Source organism: Grampus griseus, assembly GCF_964374135.1.
Source record: "Grampus griseus genome assembly, chromosome: 21".
Classification (NCBI taxonomy): domain Eukaryota; kingdom Metazoa; phylum Chordata; class Mammalia; order Artiodactyla; family Delphinidae; genus Grampus; species Grampus griseus.
The window spans coordinates 13,026,302-13,042,425 of NC_139015.1; the positions used below are offsets into that span (position 1 = coordinate 13,026,302).

Genomic DNA, 16,124 nt, shown 5'->3' on the forward strand with positions numbered 1-16,124 from the left:
GGGCCTAAAATAGGTGAATCATGGAGACAGAAAAAGACACACGGGGGTGGGGGGTTTACTGCTTCACAGTACAGTTTCTGCTTCGGAAGATGAGAAATTCTGGACTAGAGTGTGGTGATGGTTATACAACGCTGGAAATGTACGTAACGCCACGGAATGGCACACTTAACGCCACAGAATTGCACACTTAACGCCACGGAATTGCACACTTAGCGCCACGGAATTGCACACTTAGCAATGGTTAAAATGGTAAATTTTATATTACTCATATTTTACCAGAATTTAAAAAAATTTAATCACTGAAAAAAAAATATGTACCAGGATTCAGTAACTAAGTGGATATAAATGGAAAAAAGAGAAGGAATTGGAAGGTGAGTTTTGGAGTCTGGAGAATGGTGGTGGAGCCATGAAGTGCGGAGGTGGCCATGAGGCATCTCTAGGCCCTCGTCCTGGGGCAAGTGGAAGGGCGATCCCCCCTCTCCCCCTGTCCTCCGGGCTTCTCTGCCAACCCAGCCTCAGGGCTGCCACGGAGGCAGGTGTCACAGCGCACGCCACCTCCATTCCTCCTAGGCACCCCTGCCCTTGCTGCACCGTACGAGCCCCCCAAAGCCCAGAAGAAGGTCCCTGTGCCTCCAAACCCACTCCGCAGTCCCCCTCACCTACAGCTCTCCTCCCTGGTCCTGCTTTAAGATGTCCAGGGCTTCCCTGGTGGCGCAGTGGCTGAGAGTCCGCCTGCCAGTGCAGGGGATGTGGGTTCGAGCCCTGGTCCGGGAAGATCTCACATGCCACGGAGCAGCTGGGCCCGTGCACCACAACTACTGAGCCTGCGCTCTAGAGCCTGCGAGCCAGAACTACTGAGCCTGTGAGCCACAACCACTGGGGCCCGCGTGCCTAGAGCCCGTGCTCTGCAGCAGGAGAGGCCACCACAATGAGAGGCCTGCGCACTGCAGCGGAGAGTGTCCCCCTGCTCGCCGCAGCTAGAGGGACCCTGCGCACAGCAGCGAAGACCCAACGCAGCCAGAAAAAAAAAAAAAAATGTCCAAATCCTACCCAAATAGGCCAGAGGCTGCTTTCCCGAATAAATTCTTACAGGACCCACTCAGTCAGAAGCCGGGAGTCCTTCCTCTGAATTCCAGGAATGCTTTAGTTGTAGCCCTCGTGTGGTCCTTAGCGTCTCCTGTTTTGCGCTTATGGCGAGTGTATGCTTCCCTTGGGGAGAGGCTACCCCTCCTCATGGACCAGAGCCCTGGCCCAACCGTCTCAAGATGCCCTCAGTGCTTAACATGGTGCCCTGCCCAGAACAGGTGCTTCCTAAACATCTCCTGAGTCACGAACGACCCTCTGATTCTGCCCAGTTCTCCACTGCAAGCCTCTGGAAGATGTGTACACAGAGCTGTGATTCTCCAAAGAGAAGGCGGGTGTTCAGGCCATTTCCAAACTTCAGCATCTTCCCTTGGCACCCTCGCTGCTGCTATGAGGCAGTGAGCTGGGAGGAAGCAGCACCTTCCAGGGGACCTGAAGGGGAAAGAAACAAACCAGCAGACAGGGCGGTAAGCCACTGACGGAGAGGCTACCTCAGAATGTCCATTTTCCCATCTTCCCATTGCCTATTTCTCAAACTCTTTCACTTATGTATGATGTCACCCCCAAGGTCATCTAAGGGCAAGGGTCCTCACTTCTCCTTTGTAGAAATCCATTCAGACATGTGATTGCAGGTTAGTTTACAACAAATCAAGGCTGCCCATGAGGAAGACAAGACAGCAAACCCCTTTCTTAAATAGAACAGCCAATGCCAGCGGAAGGGCTGAGTCCAGAGCCTGACCCCAGGGCTGGCCACCAACTTCTGTAAGTGAGTTTTATCTCTGAAAGGAAAGCAAATCCTCCCAACCACAGAAACTGCCCAGGGGCTGGAACACAATGGCGGGCTGGCATGAGGAGCCCTTAGAAAGGCCCAGGGCGTGGACGGGTGGGTGGCCATCTGGGATGCAAGGAATGCTCGAAGCAGGACCTGTCCAGCATTCCCCAGAGAGAAAAAAAACCACCAAGCACAGCTCTCCTCCTTTCTCTCTTCAACACAGATACAGAGACCTGTCAGGCACATCCACTTGGGAAAACGATAATTATAGTCAGGCCCTGCCTGGTGAAGATATGCAGGTCACCTAAAAGCCTCTCTGTCAGGGTGAAATTTTAGTGGCATGGATTTAAGAGGAAATGTTTCCATTCAAAAAAAACATTCCGAAGAGAAGCAAGATGTTTCCACTGGTCTTCAAACAGCGATTCACTACTGTTAAGTGGTATCTAGATACGAGTCACGACGGGGCAGGGCTGTTTCCCAGGAAGAGCCAGAGAAGGGAACGGCCCTGGACAGAGCAGACCCACAGTCCGCCGGCTCTGCTTCAGCGGCTGGAGACCGGGCGGCTGTTTGTTAGGCTGGGCCCAGGCTTCTGCGAGAACCAAGACAGAAGAGGCTCCTGCAGGCGAGGCTTCCCGCTCATCAGTGGGTCTGACAGGCATGTTGTTTCAGCTGATCTGGGCACACGGAGGGTCCTGATTACGTCTGGGGGCCTGCATGTCACAGAGAATGACACCGTGGTATGGGGCAGTCAGGCAACACAAGGAGAGCCTGTTATGATAATAGCTGGAGAAGAAATAAAATTCCTGTGGCCACTAAACAATCCAGAAGAAAAGATTCTCTACCTTCCTGGCATGTAATGAACCACAAAGTAAACCCCGAAGCAGAAGGCTCCCCGAGAGGAGGGGACAACAATCGAACAGGAAACAGGACCCACGTCTTTCACAATGACCAGGGCTGGACCCAGCTGGCAGGGGCCCTCCTCTAAGGGCCTCAGGACCAGGAGGAGGTCCATTTGTTTGAGCAGCTGCACACAGAGAAGGCACCGAAGTCCTGGGGTCCCTTCAGATGCTCTGTCCAAAGCTAGCAACTTCCGGTAGTGGCTATGGGAGGGGGCAGAACAGAATCATGAAAGAACGCTAGACCCACAGGCACGGAGCTCTCTGTCCAGGTACTGGCTGTGCCCCGTGAGCTGCAAAACCTGAGCCAGCCCCCTGCTGCCTGCGCAGGCCCCCGGGGGACAAGGAAGGGAGGGGGAACAGAGGGAAGCTCCGCCCCTTCTGTCTCCAACACCACAGAGCATCTCCAAGGTGATGCTCAAGGAGGCAAAAGCTGGCCGGGCAGTCCTGGCACTTGGGACTAAATAACAGGATCCCACCCACCCAGAAACTCCGGGTGATGGAAGGACATAAAAAGAAAACAGTCCATTGTTAAAAAAAACCATCAGGGCTTCCCTGGTGGCGCAGTGGTTGAGAGTCCGCCTGCCGATGCAGTGGACACGGATTCGTGCCCCGGTCCGGGAAGATCCCACATGCCGCGGAGCGGCTGGGCCCGTGAGCCATGGCCGCTGAGCCTGCGCGTCCGGAGCCTGTGTTCCGCAACGGGAGAGGCCACAACAGTGAGAGGCCCGCGTACCGCAAAAAAAAAAAAAAAAAAAAAGAAAAGAAAAAAAGCCCCCATCAATTCTATGGGTATTTGTTTTATGGTTTTATTACTCTTTGTACTTTGCTGTATTTTTTTTTTTTTTTTAGTTTCTCAAGATAAACAAGCTATAACTAGGTCAGGTCAGTTCATTTCCTCCTGTATTTATGTATTTCCCACCTGCTCCAGAAAGGGCCCTGGGTGGTAACCTGTCCTTCCAGCAAAGTGACAGATGGGGTGAAAGCCCCTCCCAGAAAATATATATCTAAGCTCTCACCGTCTGCCCTAACCTGTAAGAGTTAACACACCTGCAGGAGTTAACGCACCTGCAGGAGTTAACTCACCTGCAGGAGTTAACGCACCTGCAGGAGTTAATGCACCTGCAGGAGTTAACGCACCTGCAGGAGTTAACCAAACTATGCAGGGCCCTGGGCTCCAGGAGCCAGAGGGGAGAAAGCACTGTGTATGGGCTGGAGCACAGAGGGAGGGCGGTCCAGCGAGCCGAGAGCCAGACAGGAACAGGCAGAGGCAGCTGGGGGTGGGGAAACATCAAGGCCCGGCCTGTGCTGGCAGCACTCGGGGTGGCGGGTAGGTTAAGGACAACAGTGACATAGACCAGAGGCCCCGACACGCCTCTCTCCCAGGAGAGCAGCCTGGCGGCAGTCTGAGCAAAGCTGGTGCAGGAGCCAGAGGGAAGCAGGACCAGCCCTTGCAGCTCCCAGAGGTTGCAAATGTCAGTGACCTGGATAAGCAGGCTGAGGGGACACAAGGTTGGGTAGAGATACTTACACCTCTGAAAACAGACCAAGGTTCCAAAGGGACAGATAAACCAGAGAAATGGCTAACAAAGCAGGGGTGAGTGGAACACAGAATAAAAGGCAGATTTCTACCCAGAGAGAGAGCAAGGCCAGCTACTCCCAAACTTGGAAGAAATCCACTTTTGAGCGTTGACAGATCTCAGCTCTGGGGACACCGTCAGTGGTGCGGCAGGAAAGCGACAGGAGAAACAGAGAAAAGGTTCAAGCAGGATTTGGCTCACTGTGTGAGAAGGGATGAGGGAGGCCTCGGTGAGCGAGGGTTACACTCAGAGTTCAGGTAACTATAAGAGGTGATTAGCCCTGGGGAAGCTAAAGACAAAACGAATCTAACCAGTTACAGAGGATTATAGAATAATGACCCAGTGTTTAAAAGAAGGAAGGGAAAAAAAAGAGATTGTCCCATCTGGCCGTACCTCCTCGGAACAGGTGATGCTAGTTGGGGGTCTTTATTTTCCCTTTATGTTTTGTTTAAATTTTTATTATGAAAATTTCCAAATCTATTCAAAAGTATACAGGGTAGTATAAGAAGCCACCATGTACCCATAATAACCCCAACTTCAGTTTCAATAATGATCAACATCTTGTCAGCATTGTTTCATTCTTAAAAAACAATTTAAAAGGAAATCCCAAACTTCTTATCATTCAAGTGACACTTCTGAGGCCCGTTTTAGCTCTACGATCCTTTTAGCTCTACGATCCTACAGCTTTGAGAACTTAGTTAAGAGGAGTAAAACGGGCACAGATGCTGTAACCTGCCACTGACCAAAGGTTTAAACAAAGACAGCCAACTCAAATATTGACTTGAAGTGGCCAACCCAGCATGATATTTAATTGTCCTGCAAGAAAAAGGTACATATGTACACACTGAGAATATTTAGGCAGCACCCACTCTACATCAAGCACTGCCTGACGCACAGGAGTGAATGAATAAAACAGAAAAAAATGAAATCCTTGTCCTAAAGATGCTTCTTTCTACATTGTCAAGTTTTGGCCAAAGGCAAAACATCTTCCAGATTTAACCTGGCTCTCCTAAAGTCAGAGGCTAATTTGACACGAATCACAACCCAGTGTCACAAAGCAGTGTCTATCCCCCCTTAACTAACAAATTCCTTTCTTTTAACAATGGCATTTGGAGGGGTCTTGCCCTACTGGTGGCAGAGAAGGAGTTAATTTTCTGACTCTCTAAACTTCTGACAATGCATCAAAAATCATAAGTAAATGTATCCCTGATATGTAGATGCACTTATTTATAAACTGTATACATGTACAAATATTTTCTGAACATTATGAAACATACAATTATGAATTTAAAAAGAACGCTAAAAAATAAATATCTACAGAAGTTCTAATACATCCACCTGCACCCTTATAGATGGTCTCCCCAACCTGGGGCACATGCACCCCATCTTGGAGACCAGCGCCCCACCTCCTCTCTGTCACCTGCCTGGCTAGAGTCTCTGTCAGTTCCCGACTACGGGCAGCGGTAAATACAACTGCTAACCGGAGCGCCTGCAAAAGCCCGCGGCGCCCAGGACGCAGGGTAACAGTGCCGGCCCAAGCTGCACACGGACTTTCTATCCAGGGGGAGACAAAAATACTCCGCGTCGCCCTGTGATGGAAAGAAGCGTGCCGGGGAGGGCAGTACAGCACACGTCACAGGCACCCGGGCTAGTGCCGAGGCCAAGCGGACTGAGCGGGCTGCTCTGGAGGAAGGAGACTCTAGGCAAGGGCCCTGGCAGGCTAAGGGCCTGGCTCATCGGAGGCGGTCTGTCCCGGGACCTCAGCTAGAGTCCCTGCGTGCCCTGCAGAGAGGCCCTGGAGTCTGACGTGCTGCTCTCTGACTCATGCCAGGAGGGGAAACACAGCCCGGCACCGCCTCCGGCATCTAGCCTGCTTGGGCTGCTGGGCATACCCTCTGCATTGCGGGTCCCTCCCCGGTGAGCTGGTTGGTTGGATGGTGTGACAGCAAGGTCCCTGCCAGCTACTCAGTCTGGGGCGCCTCCGGAGATTTTCAACGCCTTGATCTCAGCTACAAGATCTAAGCCTTGCACAGGATCATAACATACAAACCTGGAACGATGAAATGTACATTCTTGTCAGTGACACCGTCTATGAGACATCTGTCCATCTGAATGTCTCCTGGTCTCAATCAATCATCAGGTAACACTAAGCACTTACTGGCAGCGAGGCCCTGTGTTAAACGCTGCTGAAAACAGAAAAAACGGTGACTAGGTCTCCTAAATGCACAGAGCTCAGGGCGTGGCTGGGGGACCTAGTGCGAGAGCGAGCTATGCGCGTACGAAGAGGCAAAGGAAGGGCGCTGGGGGGCGCTCAAAACGCGGGGAAACCAGTACAGCCTGGCACCAAGCAACTGGAAAAGAAGGAGGCCGACCACCAGAACAGGGTTCAGGAGAGCCTCCCCGGCCAGGCGCTAACTCTACAGTTTCTGAATTAGGGGTGAGGGCTCTTGGGGTAGCAGCTGTCTTCTAACCGGAATGGGAGTGTTTCATCATTTTAACCACCAGTTGCTGTCAGCCGAGGGTTTCAGTGAGTGATGTGGAGTCTGAGGACGGCGACGGTCCCTCTGGGGAAAGTGCCTCTGAAGAGTGGAGCGATGGGCAACGAGGGTGGGATGAAGAACGTCACTGCAGACGGGGGACGGTGGGCACGCGTCCGGGGCACGGGACGGTGAGTTGGGTGGAAGACAGAGTAATGGGTGCAGAGGCCTTGGTTCAACCCTGTGCCACCAGAGTCTCTTTCCAAAAGTCCCAGCTTGGGCTTCCCTGGTGGCGCAGTGGTTGGGAGTCTGCCTGCCGATGCAGGGGACACGGGTTCGTGCCCTGGTCCGGGAAGATCCCACATGCCACGGAGCGGCTGGGCCCATGAGCCGTGGCCGCTGAGCCTGCGCGTCCGGAGCCTGTGCTCCGCCAACGGGAGAGGCCACAGCAGTGAGAGGCCCGCGTACCGCAAAAAAAACAAAACAAAACAAACAAAAAAAAGTCCCAGCTCGTGGTGGTTTGGGAGACTCATGGGAAACAGCAGGTTGGAACCAGACCCCAGAAGCCCCCGAGAGCCAAACTACGTGAAGACTTGGGGCCTTCCAGAGGGGCCCTGGAAGGCTTCCGGGCGGAGGAGGGATTCGATCCGAACTCTGTGTTAGGAAGAGTCATCATCCTCCCCTTCTTTTTTTAACTAAGGACTTTTGCTGTCTAAACTGGAGGTGACAGACTCTGGATCAGGGCAGTGACATGGACAATGAAAGGAAGAAATGTGTGTGTGCTGGGCAGCACGGTACAGAATAAGCAGGACCTGCTGACTGGCAGGATCTTGGGGCACAAGTCAAGGATGACCCCGAGGTCCAGCCGTTCCTCGAACAGGCATAGGGCCCAGGGACAAACGCCATGTGTGTCACGGCCCGAGGGGAACACAGTGTGTGTAACCTTGGTAAGTCACCTCCTCTCCTGCACCAGGTACTGCATCGGGCGATGAGTGAGTTAGGCTCAGGGACCCAGGGAACCTGGGGTGCGCTGGAGTGTCTCAGAGGTGAGGAAGCAGCCGCGTCTCGAGTCTCTGTGATCTGGGATTCCCACCCCTCCCTCCTTAAACCATGGCAGCCCTGCTTTTATTTATTTCATATATTGGGGTTCTGCCTAAAATTGTCCTGGGGAAAGGAGGCCATAACCACTGGACTATACCTCTGTGCCTTCAAACCCTGCAAATCCACAATTCTATTCTCTTGTCTATTAAAAGTCTCCAGCGCGATCTAGAACAAGACTAACTTCCAGGGCACGCAAAGCCTTTTACTCTTTAATTTTCTAGAACGTCACAGCTGTGTAACAAGTGATCTCGTCACTCGCCGAATGGAGCTGAATCAAAATCTGTTGTCGTTTCAGCCCGCTGGTAGTAAAGACAGCGTGTGAATGAGATAGGGGATGACCAAGGAGCAATGATACGGAAGAAGAACCAGCTCTGTCCTCAGTCTTGCTGGATAACCTAGAACTTTCCAGGCCCCCCCGGACTAAGAACCCCTCGAGTTCAAGAAGCAGAGCCAAGCCATTAGGCGCTCCGGCCCTGAAGCCAAACTGCCGAGGTTCAAACCCTGGTTTGGGAGACTTAATCCCTGCACCTGCTCCTTTACCTTCCGTAAAATATGGATAAAAGTAGGACCTACCTTACAGGGTAGGTGGGAGGATTAATGTGTTAACAAATCTGAAGCACCAAGAACAGTGCTTGGCTCTATGAGCTGTCATCACCCCCCATCCTGTCCACTCAGCTGACACTGCCTTGCTCTGCAGTTGACAGCTGAGCCTGGAGGGAGAAACGAGCTCCTGCAGGAACTTTCTCTTTACTCTGGTTAACAAAAGAATAAATGGTACTCAGGGCATTTTGCCCTTACGTATATGGATATTTTTCCCACAACAAACCTGTGGGGAAAGTGCCAACTTCTACAGCGGCCAAATAAGTGTGCAAATGGACAGATAATACATTTATCAGAAGTCCCTCTAGAATGAGGAAATGGTGCAAAAGGCAGCCCACATTTCCTCCTGTGATGCCCTAACTTCTTTTCACTTACCTTTCCAAAGCATGAAATCCTTATTTGAACAGCTTTTGACTAGAACACATGAACCCAAAAGTCCATTAAAACCATACACTAATAAAAATAATTTCCAAATCATTGTCAGTTTCAACAATTTTAAAGCAGAACTTGCCCAAACTTAAAAAAAAGATATACTGAAATACATAAGAAGCTTGGTGAACTGCTCTGAAATAGACAGCTGTTCCTAAATATCCAACGATAGGGGAAAGGTGAATAAATTATGGCGCATCCCGTAAACCATAGAAGGCAGTCACCTTCAAAACTCATTTTTTTCAATAGTATGTAACATGAAAAAAATTGTTCACGATATAACTTAGGTGATTAAAATTGATCAAAAGTTTTATCTTCTATTAAAAATATACACTTAAGCTTAAAAAAATCTGGAAAAATACCAAAAGGAAATACATGAAAATGTTACTAATATTCAATCTCTTGAAGAGAGGTTTTTGTTTTTGGGGGTTTTTTTTGGCCATACCATGCAGCTTGCAGGATCTCAGTTCCCCCACCACGGACTGAACCCGGGCCACAGCAGTGAAAGCCCAGAATCCTAACCAGTAGGCCACCAGGGAACTCCCAGATTTATTTTTTATAGTTCACAAATTTTCTATAACAAGCATAGATTCCTATTACAACATTAAATGTATATATTATAAAAATGATGTCTTATTGTATACTGTATTTATATAAACATATAATTTTATTTATACATACAGATTTTCTGAGGCAAATAGTTTTGACTTAGATATTAGACAGCTTTCAAATTTTATTTAGCACTTGAAAACTACGTGGAGGCACCAGGCCTGAAATCTTAGATTCTAGAGACAAGACGCTGGCCTCCAGCCACATGTATTCTTCTGCAGCAGGGAAACAGAGTCCTCACCCCCAGCTAAGTTTTTGGCCAAAGAAAGTGCCACCCCTCCAAGCCGGCCAAATTTCAGAGAAGGCTCTGTCATATTTCTCCTTCCCTCTTGATTCCACAAAAGTTATGACTAATAACTGTGTTGCCTCCAACACAGTTAAGAAATCCTAAATGTTAGGATGTGAGAAAGCAGAAAAATGAACCGAACTCAAATTATGTGACCCTTTTCTCTTGTCACTGTGGTACAAATTATGTATCACCTCGAGCTTACACAAACTAGGATTTCTTAAGAGCTGGCATTCAGCATTTTAGATGAGGAAAGGGTGAGGAAATGGCATGGAGTTGCGGACACAAGCACTGGTAAGTTTGCCTCTACCTTCTAGTTCATCACGTACAGCTATGACTTCGGGGCTTGTGCTTGTTTAAAAGCTCTCCAAAGCTCCTTTAAGTACTAGAACGTTGAAACTCAAACTCAACCTGGCACCTTCTCTGTTCCCTGAGACTTGGCCTCCAGGCAGGAGTGTCAAAGCAAAGTGACTCTAATGTGTTTGTCTGCACATCAAGTTGGACCGATAACCTTCAATAAAAACTCTGGCATCTTTGATCTCCCTCCTGACTGGCCACGGCCTGTCAGACAGCAGAGCTTGAAGAGGACTTAGGATAACTACAGCTCTGAGCTGCCTTAAAGGATGTTCTTTTGTATTTTCTAAGACAGGGAGTCTAACACATTGCATCATCCAAACAATACTGTTCACAAAACGTGATTAATTCTGTCAACACTGACAGAATTTGGTTATAACAGATAGTAAATGCAAAAGAATAATGGACATAGGTGGCAAATTTGCACAATAAATTCAGCAACCGACCTTAAAAAATTATCTATTCCCCCAAGGTTACTGAGTATCACATCTAGAAATTACTACTATTCCTACAGTCTCCCTCTTTCCAGAAAAGTGAAACTTGAAGGGAGAGAGGAGAAATCCCCAGCTGTAATGACAAAACATGATCTTTCCCCAGGCCCTCCTCCAAACTTCCACAAGACAGCTACATCAAAAACCAAAGATGTAACCAGCCCTGGATATCAAGCAGGACACTGTGGCATGCGGTACACTGTCAGCTATTCCAAAGCTCAACCAGAAGCAGAGACAGTTATGAACACTTGACCTTTGTGATATAAACAGACACCTGTCTCTACCTGCCTTTGTCACAAGTATCTATCTCTTAAATGCCCCAAATTTAAAAGCCCAGAGATTCTTTTTAGTCAGGCTGCTCACAACGATAATAAAAATACTGCCAAACTATGCATAACAGAGACGGGAAGGAAATAGGTCAACATGCTTATAATTGTGAGAGAAGGGCGATTTAATAAAAGCCTTTTCATTCTACAGCAAATGCAGAAAACAGAAATCTGTAACACATGGTCTATGATGCGTCTATCTTATTTTAAGTGGGGGAGGGAGGTATGAAGTGTGCTACTCTTCAGGGTTTGCTTTTTCTAGTCACAGAATTTTAGCTGTGAAAGACTTTGGTCTAATGCAGTCTTTTCCAAATGAGGAGTCAAGTTTCATACTAGGAAGGGATTCTCCCAGTTGAGTCAGAATAAGAAAAAAGGTCTCCCAGGACTGGCTCTACCCTGATGGCAAGCGAAGGTGAAAGTCCCACCTTCTCAAGCCCACCCAACCAGACTGTCAACTCAGACTTTAAGTTTTAAGCCAATCTAACCTGCCACCTCCATCTGAAAACTGCATCAAACCAGAGGTTTTGACTGGCTTTTTGTTTGTTAAGTGTTAAGCAAATAATTGTTTACACTGAGATAATCACAGGTGAAATCTGTGTCAGAAACTGAAATTTAACCAGTTTCTCTTATGCTAAGCAAAGGTCAAAAATAAAAGTAAGAATATTAACAGTTAGGGCACTCTGTATATTCCTGCATCAACAAGAAGCTTAAAAGTCTGAACTTTCAAAGTCAAGGGCACTTTTATAACGGTCTTAGTTAAGCTCCATAACCTTGAAAGTGAGTGGGGTGGGGAAGGAGTCTGGTCTCTCGGTTCTCGTGCACGTGTTCATTCAAGTCACCGTCTAGGCTACACGGTAATAGATAACATGATTTTTTCTTCCTAATTTCAAAACATGCCAGGCTCTTTGTTCATTCAAGTCACCGTCTAGGCTACAAGGTAATAGATAACATGATTTTTGCTTCCTAATTTCAAAACATGCCAGGCTCTTTAAATGACTCCATCACGGCCATGTGCAGCGGATATGGGCACTCCTCTGCAAGCACCGCGAGAATTTCCACATGGTGGCAACAGACTTTTGATGCTGCCTTTGACCCTCCCGCGGGCGCTGCGCGCAGGGGCCACCGTCACGCCGAGGCTGGGAGACCGCCTGCTCCGATGCTTCCACGCGCGGTCCGAGAGCGCCTGAAACCCCGCCACGGGGGCAGGAAGGAGGCTGCGGCCCAGAGAGCACCGTCACGGCCCCGCCGGATCATCGCCTGGTATCTGCAGCTCCGGGTCCGGCTTCCCGCCGGGCCGGTCCCCGCCGCCACACAAACAAGGACCCGGTCCGGCGGCGCGCGTCACACGCACCACGCCGTGCACCAGCCCCAAACCCGCGCCGCCCGAGGGGAGCTGCGGGCCGGCATCCCCGGCTCCGGCACGGGAAGCGGCGGCGGCTCGGGCGGCCCGGAGGCCTCCTCTGCGGCGGGAACCCGAGGAGCTGCGCGGCAGAGGCCGGAAAAGCGGAACGTCCCTGCGAGCCGAGGCCCTGTTCGCGTGCCTCCGCTGCGGCCGCAACCTCCTGGGCTCGGGCCGGCAGGGCAGCCTCAGCCCCGCGCCCCGCCGAGACGCCGGCGCCGCAGCGGGCACGGATGCGGCTCCCCGCGGCAGGAGCACTCACCTCCTCCACAGGCTCGGCCGTGCACCGCCGGCTGTCACCGCAGCCCACTGCTGACCCCGAGCCGACTTCGGATCCTATTTAAGGGGGCCGCCGCCACTGCGTGGCTGGCTACGCCCCACGCCCCGCCGCCTTGGAGCCAGGCTGCGGCGGGTGCTCTTGCCGCGCCCGCCCCGCCCTCAGGCCCCGCCCCGCCCCGCCCGCCGCGTGCTCGCCTTCCCGTCTGGTCGCGCGCATGCCGGGAGGGCACGGAGTGTCCCGGGGCACACGTATCTCTAGTCGTCCGAACTGCCGTGGATTTCGTAATGAGTCCGAGGAAGGGCAAGGGGTAAATTGTGGTGGCTCAGCCCGGAAGGCTGCGGTGCTGCGGCGTCCGGGAAACGCCGTTTTGCGTTTTCCACCCGCAACCGCGTGCCCCGCTGACTCCTTGGCGGGAGGGGGCTTTTGCAGGGAGGGGCCCTGGGGGCCCGAGGACTTTCCTTTCCTATTTTCGTTGGCAGCGACGTGCGTAACCCCTTTTAACCTGATTTCACTACAGCCCCCACATAGAGTTTCGCCACACTCCCTGGCTGGGAAGGCTCTCGTCTGGATTTCTGCAGAGCCCTGGACATGAAGCAACCCGGACAGATGAGCCCAGGTATAGGTGGAGCAGAGCGCATGCTCGACATCGCTCAAGGGCGGTGTTCACCTGACAATTCTTGTGGCCTGTCCACTGCTCAGTCCTGGCTGTGCTATTTTGAGGACTTCTGTCTGCGAGCATGCGATGCCGATTTGGGGCTTTCAGAAGCCAACGCAATTTTTTTCAGGCTCGGAGCCCAAATGTTATTTTTCCTCTTAGCACCTGTGGCCTGCCAGTATCCTTAACCTCTAATACCGGTGGTCCCAGTTACAGTGGCGCTTGTGCCCCGCAGTGCGTGGAGGGCACTTATCTAGTACTGCTTGGAATTGGAGGCAGGAGAAGAATTATTGTTGTAATAAACACCTCTAATAATGACAGATAACTTTTACTGAAACATTTCACACACATTATTTTATTGAATCTTCATCATAACCCTATGAGGTGGGTGCAGTCATTATTCCCTTTTCAGATTCAGAAACTGAGGCCCAGAGAGGTTGAATGCTAGTGAGGGCAAAAGTCACTGGGAACTCAGGCAGTCGGCCTCCAGAGCACGTCCATAATAGTCAGGCCGTGCAAGTGTACTTGTACTTAACATTCTGGTGAACTTGTGCTCACGGAGACCTCAAAGCGGACTGCAGCTGACTCCACGATAATCTCCTAAGGACTTCCCCCTGGGCTTCTCTCACTGCTCCAGAAGCTGATGGTGAGGCAGCCCACACCCCGGTGGCCTCTATAACAGCTCACTTCTCCTAGGCTCCCTTCTCATCTAGATCTGCTAGATCTTGACTCTCCACTTAAAAGAAAAAAATGGACTCCACTTTCGTTTGTATGGGTTTCCACTTGCTAATCCTGGATTTAGATCTCTGCCTGTGTCTCCTTCTCCGCACCCATAATTTCATCATTTCAGCCCCTCCTTTGCCCCCTGACTTCTCCTGCCGGTCCTTCAGCCACGGTGCCTCCTCAGATGCTTCCCAAGGTCTGTGGTGCATTAGTTTGCTGGGGCAACCATAACCAAGTGCCACAAACTGGGTGTCTTAAGCAACAGAAAAGTATCGTCTTACAGTTCTGGAGGCTAGATGTTCAAAATCAAGGTGAGAGCAGAGTTGGTTCCCTCTGAAGGCTGTGTGGGGAGACTCTGTTCCAGGCCTCTCTCTAGAGCCGTCCTCTCCCTATGTCTCTTTGTGTGGCTCTCCCTCCATATGTGCCTGTGTCCAGATTTCTCCATATAAGGACACCAGTCCAACTGGATTAGGGTCCACAATAATGACCCCACTTTAACATGATTACCTCTGTAAAGACTCTATCTCCAGATAAGGTCACATTCTGAGGTCCTAGGGGTTAATACTTCAACGTATAAATGGGGGGGGCCCTCAATTCCACCCATAACATGTCACAGTTGTCATTGGCTGCCTCCTCTTATCCCTTCCCTCTCCAGGGACACTTTTCTCCTAATGAGCATGCCTGTCCCTGGGTTCTAGCCCTTAATTCAGGCTCTAGACTGGGACCGGCACACGACCGGGGATTGCATCTCGATTCCTAGCCCGCTGGCAGAAGCTACTCTGTGACGCTGGGAAGCAACTTCACTCCCCAGAAGTCCAGGTTTCCCCTCAGGAATTAAGGGGGCTAGAAGAAATAATTTCTCAGGTCCTTTTCGGCACTAACACTTCTTTTTAACATCTTGATTGGAGTATAATTGCTTTACAATGTTGTATTAGTTTCTGCTGTATAACAAAGTGAATCAGCTATACATATACATATATCCCCATATCCCCTCCCTCTTGCATCTCCCTCCCACCCTCCCTATCCCACTCTTCTAGGTGGTCACAAAGACTTTTTAAAAAGCCTTTGCTCTGTAATCATTTCAAAAACTTTCACAGTTTATGGGGTTGTCCTGTGACCTCCACAGCTGGGGGTTCCATTTTGTGACTCGCGTAGAAGTAGGAATCCAGTCTCAAACCTCTTTTCTACTTTATTTCTTCCAAAAGACTCTCTACCTGAGCGACCAAGAGCCAACTGGATGTTTCAGTGCAACGAATTTCCTAACAGAAGCTTGAGTCTTCTCAGTTGTTCTCACCCCCTTTACATTTTGACTTGATTAGAATTTTGTGGCTAATTCCAGCTAGATCTAAATCTACATCAATCTTCTAGAGAAGCTAAAGTGAGTCAAAGTCATCCTTTGGAGACAAGCTGAGGGGCAGGTTGACAATGGCCTTGTCTCCAAAGCCCTCACTTGCAGTTGCCCCCTGTGAAGTTGTGATGATTATTAATCGTCTACATCTGTTGCTTTTGAGCATGGTCCTCTGAACTAAGCCACATCAGTTAATAATGGCTGGATTGTAAAGCAACTATATTCCAATAAAAAATTTTTTTAAATGTATGAACAATTAAAAAAAAATGGCTGGGACTTCCCTGGTGGTCCAGTGGGTAAGACTATGCGCTCCCAATGCAGGGGGCCCAGGATTGATCCCTGGTCGGGGAACTACATCTCGCATGCATGCCACAACTAAGAGTTTGTATGCTGCAACTAAAAAATCCCGCATGCCACAATGAAGATCCTGCGTTATGCAACTAAGACCCGGCACAGCTAAAATAAATAAAGTAAGTAATAATGGCCAATGTGTTTTTACTTCCAGACCTTGGGAGGTGGATGGTTAAAGAAAGGGTTGGCATCAGTAGACATCTACGTTAGACATATAACTGTCTCCCCCATGAAACTGTGTCTGGAGAGCAGGCACTGTATCCTATTTTCATAAACCACCACCACCCCACACGCCTATGCAAGTCCTAGCATGCTATTTACACACAGTACGTACTCAGTTGTTGAACTGGACATACTTTTCTAA

The 16,124-nt window shown here is 50.0% G+C and overlaps 1 protein-coding gene across 5 annotated transcripts in view; it reads right to left on the reverse strand.

Annotated features, from left to right (window-relative positions):
- Positions 1-12,806, reverse strand: part of ACSL1 (acyl-CoA synthetase long chain family member 1) — a 72,154-nt gene extending 59,348 nt beyond the window's left edge. The window contains exons 1-2 of one of the 5 annotated variants that reach the window (XM_082680539.1): positions 12,666-12,796; positions 1,051-1,515 (exon numbers count right to left, since the gene is read on the reverse strand). The gene's annotated coding sequence lies outside the window, so the exon portion shown is untranslated. Of the gene's footprint in view, positions 1-659; positions 671-1,050; positions 1,516-6,381; positions 6,467-12,665 lie in introns of those variants that run through there. The other 4 variants (XM_082680540.1, XM_082680537.1, XM_082680535.1 and 1 more) reach the window with 4 other exon arrangements.
- Positions 12,807-16,124: the final 3,318 nt, after the last annotated feature.